The following is a 10,262-nucleotide window of genomic DNA, read 5'->3' as shown; positions in this document are numbered from 1 at the left end:
AGCTAGTAGGAAGAAAGGGCATGTTAATCAGAGCCCGGAGCACCCAGTTATGGCTTATGAAAATTTGGGCAGGTGTTAGAAAAAAGGATGCATATATCTTTTCTCTTTTTTTACAACCTCGAATGGTGAGCTTGAAGAAGGCCAAAAGCAATGAAGCTTGCCCGTGTTGCAGTTAGCACAATGGAGTCCGGCACGATGGAGTCTCGTTCGGGATTTGCGGCTTGTCGATCCGACATGGGAGCATTACAGGGGATCATGGGGAAGGAGGGACCAAAAAAAAGATAAGCATGAAGGTTTTTTTGAAAAAAATTTCAAGGCCTTTAGAGGCCACGGAGTCAACAACCACCACGTGGTGGCGAGTATTTCCCATATACACTGATCTGGGCTCAAAGGCAAAGGTATAAGGCCTGGTACATGGGGCCACAATGTGTGTCCATGAGGTGAGGGAGAGATCCCTTGCCATGGAGATGGTGCCGTAAGCGGCTGCTCTGTGCTGGCTGGGCTGGTGGTGCTCAGGGCGAAGCCTAATGGTTTTGGCCTTTGGCGGCCGCGCGTCGGTGGCGTGCACTAGAGTGGTTGTTCAGTGGCAGTCGATAAAGCAATGATGATGTGGCATCTTGTAAGGGCCCGTGCCCGCCCCCATGAGTTCCTCTTTTGAAGTTAAAGGGGTACCCCCCCACGCCAATAGCGATGTCGCTATTGCCCAACAAGGGGAGGGTCCCACGACAGGTGGCCGACATGCAGTAGGAGTGAGAGGGAGAGTTCGTAGGCTTCAAGGGGTAAGGCAAAGGGGCAGTCCCGCCCAAAGGCCAGGAGGGTTAGTGAAGAGCAAATGAAAGAGAAAGAGGAAGGCTCAAGGGCCAATACAAAGGGGGCTGTCCCATGGTAAAGCAAGAGGAAGAGGCCAGATAGTGCAAGTCTAGCCGGGTTGGCCGAATTGATCGGACAAAGAGTCAAGAGGTGTGCACCATGCAGTTACCAAAAAAATCAAGTGTGCAAGTGGTATCAATGCAAAAAAATTCTAAAAGAAGCTTCAGTTGTTTGTACGAGCTTGATAGCTCCTTGTTTTTTTCTTTTGTAGCCTTAGCCAAGCATAATAAGGACATAAAAGTGATTGTTTGTGGACTTTTTTGCCAGAGAGAGCGATTGGAGGTTTGCAAGCCTGTGTATTGTAAGCTTGCCATTGGATCTACATACTTGAATGTACTATCTCCCTATGCAATACTACTAAGCATTTGCCCGTATTTCTTGTGTTGCTTCTCCCCATCCCCCTCCTTTTCTCTTGCTCATTGTGTATTTGCCAGTGCTTGCAGAGGGTATGCCTGCAGCTTGAAGGGTGCTACCAAGAGGGAAAAATCAGGGTGTTTTGTGAATTGGGAAGGGTGAGTTCAGCAGTGTGGGTGCATTTGTGTTGCAAGGTGTTTTTGTAAGGTATGAGATAGTTGTTTTGTGTGTTAAGGTGGATCTCTTAGGGCAAATTATCCAATTTGAAGGTGTTATTGGAGAGGTTAGGGGTGTTGTGGATACCTTGAGCTTAGGGAGGTGTTGTGTTGTTTGTCGGGTATGGACCTCATTCCCCATCTCCAGCGTCTTGACCATATCTGTTTTTTGGAACCACTTTCGGGCACATCCTTTACCTGATATCTATTATTGCTTTGATTCCCGATAATTTGTGCCTGTAATTCACAGTTTTTCTAGCTCCTTGTCAAATCCCACCAGAATCTGAATCCATGGGAGGGGAAAAATTGATCCAAGAAAATTACACCACTTTGCAAGTAATATTTTGCTTGGTTTTGATCCTAAAAACACCTTTAAGTTACATCTCCTTGATGATAGGCTTTGAGGAGAGTGTGAAGCTTCCCAGCTGGCTAAAGCAGCAAATGAAAACTCCTTAAGAACTCTGCTCCTAGCCCTACTCCATGAGTTTATTTTTGGAAGCACACCAATTTTCCTTTCCATGAGTTTTTGCTGAAATCATACCATTTTTTCTTTGAAAATGGCCAAAAGACCATTTGCAGACTGAATGTAGCAACCCCGGAGGATTTGATGATTTTAAGAGCAATTTTTGTGATTATTTTTGCAACACCAGTCATATTTTTGCATTCCCCACCTAGTGAACCACTCCTATCTTGATTTTGGCAAAAAGATACATGGATTGCGATCCATGTTGGGAAGCATTTTGCAATTCTAGCTAGGGGAGGTTGTTCCTGGACACCTGTGGATGCTTCTGCATATATTTTTTTGAATTTAGGGTTTGAGGAACATGGATCGTGATCCATGTTCCACCACCTTTTGTAGATGTTTTCGCTTTGCTTGAATCTGCTAGCTACTAGGGATCTACTAATGAAAGATTTTGGTTTTGGGTTAGTTTTGAAGTCTCCCAATGGCCATGACAATTTGCAAATTTTGTGACTTTTTACTGCTCTGATATGTTGTTTTGGCAATGTTGATGTAGTATGGGACATACATACATGTTCTTATAGGGTTAATGATTATACCTGTCGAATCCAATGTAGTAAGAGCTATCAAGGTAGTCGGAGCAGGCAAAAACAAAGCCGAAAACCCTATGCTTTTGTGGATCTCTCTCTCTCTCTCTCTGAATGCAAATGAGCTCATGTTGTCCCATTTGACTATATGTTCCTAGTCTACCGAAATGCCCCATTCATACTTACCTCCAATGATCATATCTTGTTGTTCATGTCACCTGCAGTTCAAATCATTCATCATTCTGATATTTGGTCGGCAAATGGCATTCAATCTGCAGTTTTGATCCTTCAGAAGTTGGCTTAAAATCCATCGTGTGCCGAATTTTTTCATATTTGCCATGTTTGAAGCCCTTGCTTTGAAGTTTCGGCGTTTGCTTTCAAAAGTCAATTTCGAATTTCCTGGCTCAACTTATCAATTTTTGTTGATTATCTATCATTTTCTACTTTTTAGTAAAAGAAAATTATTTACAATTATTATTAGTTGGCAAAAAATTAGCCAAAATTAGTGAAATCTTTCATACATACATATTCTTAACCCTGTATTAGATGGTGGCGGTAGAGAAGAAAATAATGATATGATAATAATATATACAAAATGATAATCCTGCTGCATTTTCCCCCCTTCCTAGAGTGAGTCGTCCCAGACAAACATGTGTTAGAGTGCATGGGAACAAAGAATGTGTCTATGCATAGCCGTATAGTGTGTCTCTTTGATGCAAATGGAGGATATGCATTGGGAAACAAAGTGTTGTGCAAGACAGTCTTGCTGAACAATATGTTCAATGGCTGCTGATGGCGAGGTTATGTTGAAGCTGCATGGTCCGAATAATAGTAATTGTAGAAGATACGCCCTATGTTTGACGGTGACCTGTAGAAGTTGGAACTCTTCTGGTTGTTTTGATTGAGGTTTTGTTTTGGGCGCCAGTGAAATTTCTTTGGTGTGGATTTTCTTGAAGAGGCATCTCGTGAGCAAGTTTGTTTTGGTTTCCATACCCACTTGACATCGTTTGGTTGTCGATGTTGATGTTGGATTGGCCTAGGTTGTCGATCAAACGTGTTGGGCGGTTTGTCAAGGTCAGATTTCTGTTGAGGCAATGTAGGCTGGTGGAATTGGAGCAGATCTCTTCAGATAGCTGATTCCATTGTTAGAATTTAAAGCTACTGGTAGGTCATCAATTCAGTCAGTGAAACTGGAATAGAGAATTGAGATTGGACTGGAATAGTTAACTAAATTGAAATAGTATACTGAGATGAGAGACATACTAGACAACTGGACAAGTATTTGCACTTTTAGATTAATAGTTCAAGGAAAACTAGTACAATGTGTAATGGGTTTAAGCTCAAATGATTATAGGATTAACGATTACAAAGTGAAGCTAGAGGCGAAGAGATTGTAACTCAAGAATACTTGGAAGCTAAAGCCCAAATGATAAGCAACTAAGCCAAGAGACTAAGAAGCAAGAAGCCCAATTACAATGTAATGGGTTCTATTTATAGCTCCCAGGAGTTACTATAGTAATTGCCTGCGATAATTACTGATGTGTGACTGTTCCACTGTTCGGCCTTCCAAGGGACAATTCCCGCCTATACTGGGATTGTCCATGCCTTCTACATCCTTCCCTCCTTTCTTGAATTTTGGTATAACTGCAAAATTTTTGAAAAAAATACATTGCCATCTGGCCTTCTGATTAGCCTAAACCCTAACCCTAAACCCTGATGTTGGCTGTTTTGGCCGATGTTCCTCATGGAAATACTCTTTTGGTACTGCTAGCTTTATACCATACTTCATGCTTGTTGAGTGTGACACCCCTATAGTTGTAATTCCAAGGGTGCCTAGCCAAAGAAATTCCAATGCCTAGCTGGTAAAATCCATCGTTTGGTTCTGAGATGGAACTACCCAGTATCCTTCCATTGAACCCCCTTCCTCTTGCCCTTCTTCTGTGCTGGTGCCTCAGAAGTCCCAGTGTCAACATTGTCCTTCTGGATAACTCTGTAAATGGCCTCCTGCTCAAGTTCATCTTGCCTTTCAGTGGACATCTCCAATTCATAAGGCATGAGAGGATTGTAGATTTTGGTGTCGGGATCATACAACGTGCGTCTACCCTTTGTCAAACGGGTTCTGGCCAATTTATGACAATGCAAGGCTATGTGAGGATCCATCCCTGTGAAAGAAGCTAATTTGTCTTAATCCTGGTTTTAAAGACAATCTTAGCCATTTCTTTGTATTGTGGTCCCAATCCTGGTTTAGCCGTGATATCCTTTTCAGGGATCTTAGAGGACTCCATAGTTAGTTGAAGCACCTAATTTGTGATCTTTGTAAGACCACGGAGCTGGATCTTCCATTGTCCCATATAGAATTTGACCCTCTACATTTCTCCTTGTAGTTCCATAACATCATTCAATTGGAGAGCATCATTGATCAGTGTTTGCCAGGTTTTCCATTCCACACTGGCTTGCTCATACCAGTCCTGAAGGTCATCAGTGATATTTAAGTATGTGAGATAATCCATTGGTATTGGATGCTGAGGATGCATTGCTGAAAAAAATGTGGGCAATTCAACTGCCTTCGCAGGCAATGCATATAGAAGAACTAGTGAATCAGACACAAATCCAGGAAATTAAGTATAGCCTGGTTCTCCTGCTGCATCATCTTTCGAGTCACCCGGACTAGCTAAAAGATTCTTTGGAGAGCAGTTGCCTGTTCCCCTACTATAAAGATTCTTTGGAGAGCAGTTGCCTGTTCCCCTACTATAAAGATTCTTTGGAGAGCAGTTGCCTGTTCCCCTACTATCATTTGAGTCTGTGGTCCTTACTACTAGAAGTATGATCTTCAATTATTAGCCTGCACCCTCTGGTCCAAAACTCCTCTGGCAATTTTCATTTGAAGTAGAATATCTTTCAGTTGATTTCTAACTTCCTTCATGCACTTGTATGAAGGTCTATTCCCAAGTAGTAGATCTAATTCAAGGGCTAGAGAATTCAATCTGAAGTGGAATGTCCCTGCCAGTGTGGATTGACTATCTTATCATCAGAAGTTAGTGCCCACTCAGGTACCCTTTCCAATAGCTGGATGCTGCTGGGATGCACAGGCAATTGACACAATTCTTGATCGTGGAAGACAACTGATTTTCAATGCTGAATCATCTCTCTGGCGTGCCGACATATATAGCCTTTGAAAGTGTTCCAGATCACAGAGAAGAACATCATCTTCCAAATACATCCTACTAAGAAGAGCTTGTTGATGTCTCAATTATTGTTCAGTGTGATGAGTTGTAATGAATGTTGCTCATCACCCTTCAAGGTCTAAGTCACAGCTTTGGCTTTTCCTTTCACATATGAACTATGCTGTGACTAGTGTACTGAAGAGCCTTTAGTGTTTTTCGTCTGTTCGTTGTGTGGTTGCTGATCATCATCAGCCCACCGGTCTCCCGACTGTTGGTCTGGCTGGCCCTTGTGCTGATCATCAGCCCGCCGGTCTCTCAACTGCTGGTCTGGCTGGCCCTTGTGCTGGTATGGCTGGTCTGTGTTGGGCTGACTGCCCCCTGTGGTAGTTGATCAACCAACACCAGATCCTGAAGGTGGATAAGAAGGAAAGTCATTATCATCATCACATTTATCTGCTGCTTCGTCCTCCCTTTCCTCATCCTTCTCTTCTGCTTTCTCAAAATCCTCATCAAGGTTATTTTGCTTATCAATGTAGTCCAAGATAGCTTGATTTGCTAAAGCACTGTTATATTTAGAAATCTTATCTTGCAACTCACTCTGCATGGTCTCCATAAGTGCCTCATGTTATCCATATTGAAAGTGACATTGCCTTTTGGATTCAGAATATCATCCAAGTTATTATATATACATCTCTCTGTTAAAGAGGCTTTTAATGCAGTGTGGCTAGTCAGTAGTGCGTTGAAATCAACCCTCTTCATTCTTAACATAATCGCAAATCTGTCAGCATTTCTCAAAGCCTCTGCCTTGTCTTTAGTTGATTGCCTATTCTCTGTTTCAAGATTTGACAGCTTAACTTCTAATGTATGGATTGTCCTGGTTGACTGATTTTCAAGAATACTACGCTGCAAAGATTGTGCCTCTATATCCTGCTTCAATTTTTGAACTTTCTGCTGACTGTTGTCCAGTTCTTCTTTTAGCTTATTCACTTCATCAGTGGAAACTGAGGCATCCATCATGTGTCCCAAAGCATTGACAATTGTATTCCATGATGATTAGATAAGCATTGAGCAACCATCCATTACCGTCGCTGGGTCAGAGGGAATTGGCTCATAAACCGTAACAGGAGCCATGTATGGTAATGTTGCAAAGTCACGTTTCTAAAGAATTACTCGTCCTTTGAGAGGGTGATTTTATTATTGCTACAGTCGGTCCTTTTTGGCTAAGGATAAAGCCACCTCACTCAAGGGAACATGAATTTTTCTGGTTGGACTGGCAAGTTTTGGACCCTTTTCCTTATCAGTATGAACCTGATCAGCACTAGTCCTCTCATGCTGGTCTTTTCCAACAATGGTGTTTGCTGAGCATCTAGAGAAGTTTCCCAATAAAGAAATTTACAGACATGCCAAGCTTTGAAAACATTTTGAGATTTCAACTTGGCAGTTTGTTGAAGCACATTATGAGATAAGATATGAAATAAGTTGATTGGAGCTGTAGCATCCAATCTTTTTGCAAGCAACATAGCAAACAACTTTTTGACATAGACGTGGGGTTATTTTTTAGACTAACAGCTTCAACCACAAACCGATAAAAAGCGGGGACGTATAGACCTGCTACTGGAACCCCTCGTGCTGCTTCATCTTCCCTGAGAGCTAAACTTATCTGTCCTGCAGTTGTTATGGTCGGCTTTGGCTCATTTGGCATTTTGAAAGCATAAGTAATGTCGTCAGGAGCTGTTGACACTTTCATACCATTGACTACAACACTGCCCTCATCAGCATTGAAGGAATCAAGAACCTGTTTGATTATAGCCGTGTCAAAGTCTATTCTTGTGGCTTGTTCCACTACATGTAGATCCCACAATTGCAACAACGCTTTGACTTGCTTAGTAAACACATATCACTGTATCTTGCTATGGGGAATAAGTGGTAGAGAAGCTTTAATAGAGGTATTGAGTGCCAAAGTTTTGTCTATGGTATCCTCCATCTTCTCCGACATTTTGCTTTTGCCCATGCACTGTGAAGACAATGAGTCTGTAGAGGAAGAAGACTTACTTGGATAGTCAAAGCCGTAGCTAGGTGTGTCTGGTAAGGATAGATAGTGACCGACAGATTCTTCGGACAAGGAGGTTTGTGGTTGTAGTGAAGAAGCCTTAGAGATTAGCGATGGTGAGTGTGTAATAGCAGGCAGGCATCGCACAAGAGATTTATGAGGAAGAATGTCCACTTGCCTTACTAATATACATGTTCGTGCCATAAAAGCTCCACTACTTACCATTCCTAGAGTTTTGTGCACCGTCAGGGACATGGCACACATGCATTGGCTAATACTCCCCATGTTCCATTTAATGCTTATCACATGCAACCCCACTGACTCTTTTTTCCATAAAACTGATATTGGCTGGGATACGCTATTGTCTCTACCGCTGGCACTGCTTTGTCATACTGAGACTTTTTTGACACCTTGACTGGCTCTGGTACTGGTTGTACATGAAAAATATTTAAAATGGCTTGTTCTAAATTTTCCTTTCCATCAGTTCCCAGAATGCTAGTATCTTCTTCTCTGGAAGTCTCTTTCTCATCAAAATAATATAGCTTAATCTTGGCCCCATTACAAACACCTGGAAGTAGTGATCTGGATAAATCCTTCAACCTTACTATGCCATTGAAAAAAACCCAATCAATTTCATATGGTCTGACCCAAGGTACCTTCAAATTTTGTTTCTTAGGCCCCAGTTTGGATTGATAGAGCAGAACCAAGTCACCCTTCTGGAACTCCATAACTTTGATTCGTCTGTCATGTCAATGTTTTCTTCTTTGCTGAACAATTTCTTATTCCAGCATAGCACGTTGCCTTTACTCATCCAACTGTGCTAATTACTCCAGTCTATTTTTAAGATTGTGATTAGAATCCAATCCATATTCTACCGCCATTCTAAAACTTGGAATCAAAAATTCCATAGGCACTACAACTTCAATACCATATACCATTCGGAATGGTGTTAGTCCAGTTGTAACTTTATGACCTGTCCTATAGGCCCATAGAGCAGTCTGGAGCTTAAGATCCCACTGGTGTCGCTCCTTCTGCACAACCTCAGCAAGGATGGGCTTAATGGTTTTATTACTGCTCTTTGCTTGCCCATTGCACCTGGGATGATATGGCGTTGACTTTTGATGCTTTACTGAGAGTATTTCCATCAGAATATTCATAGTATCATTAATAAAGTGTGTCCCTTGATCAGACACAATCTCCACAAGACATCCATATTGGCATATAATATTTTCAAATAGGAAAATAGCAGTGGACTTCGCGATGTTATCTGGAAGAGCCTTGGCTTCCACCCATTTGGTGACATAACAAGTGGCCACCATCAATATATACCGGTTCTTCCTTGGAGTGATTTTTTTGAATGGACCCATGAAATCTAGACCCCATTTCATAAATACTCCCAATGGTTGAACTGGAGTAAGAGGAGTCATATCTGCTGCTGTTGGTCTACCCATCCTCTGGCAAATACCACATGTTTTGCAAAAGCTTCTAACATTAGATATTAGAGTTTGCCACCACAATCCAGCCTGCAAAATCTTCTTGTAAGTAATATCAATGGTGAAATGTCCTCCAGAATCCCCATCATGTGCCTCAAAAATAACTTGCATTCTCCCCTCCATTGGCACACACCTTTGAAGAACCCCATCTACTCCTAGCCTATAGAGCAATCCTCTGATGATGGTGAACTTCAAAATTTTAATAATCAGAGCCTTCTTATGATTCTGAGTCCAATTTTTTGAGAATCCTCTTTTAGAAAGGAACTGATATACATCATACCATTCTGGATCGGTGTTTTCCCCAGCTGTTATCTGAAACAACTCTGCGTCCACTGGCTCATCTCTTAAGGATACTTCGGAGTAGCCATCAGTTATCCTAGGTAGGAAATCAGTACCACAATGGGTTTTACCGGGCTTATGAAATATATGGAATTCAAACTCCCTCAAGAACATCATCCATCTTATTAGTCTTCCTTGAATAATGAATTTTTTAAATTAGAAATAATAATGCCTGATGATCGACATAAAAATGAATTAGCTTGCCAAACAAATAGTGTCTAAATTTGGTAGCACTATAAGCCATTCCGAAGGATTCTCTCTCCGTAGTGGTATATTCTTGTTCAGCCTGACTAAATCTCTACTGGCAAAATACGTTGGGTAATCAGTCCTCCCTTCTGGTTGAGCCAATATTGCTCCCATTGCGAGTCCTAAAGCATCGACATGCACATAAAAGATAACATCCCAATTCGCTTGTTGAAGGACTGGCTAACTGATAATGGAATTCTTCAAATCTTGAAAACTCTCTTCACATTCAGCAGTCCAAATGAGCTTGTTGTTCTTCTTTGTGAGCTCATACAAAGGTAATGCTTTGGAAGAAAACATATGAAAAAATCTTATAAAAATTGATATATCCCAAGAATGAGCTTAACTTTGATGCCGTTTGTGGTGCCTTGGCTTGCTGGACACACTGGATCTTGTCATTGGCCATCTCTATGCCATTCCTGGACACTATGTGTCCAAGTAGTTGTCCTTTCTAGACCAAGAAAATAGATTTAAATGGGTTTATACA

Source organism: Adiantum capillus-veneris, chromosome 3 (genome assembly GCF_014529385.1).
Source record: "Adiantum capillus-veneris isolate H3 chromosome 3, ASM1452938v2, whole genome shotgun sequence".
Classification (NCBI taxonomy): Eukaryota; Viridiplantae; Streptophyta; class Polypodiopsida; order Polypodiales; family Pteridaceae; genus Adiantum; species Adiantum capillus-veneris.
This window is presented reverse-complemented; position numbering follows the sequence as displayed.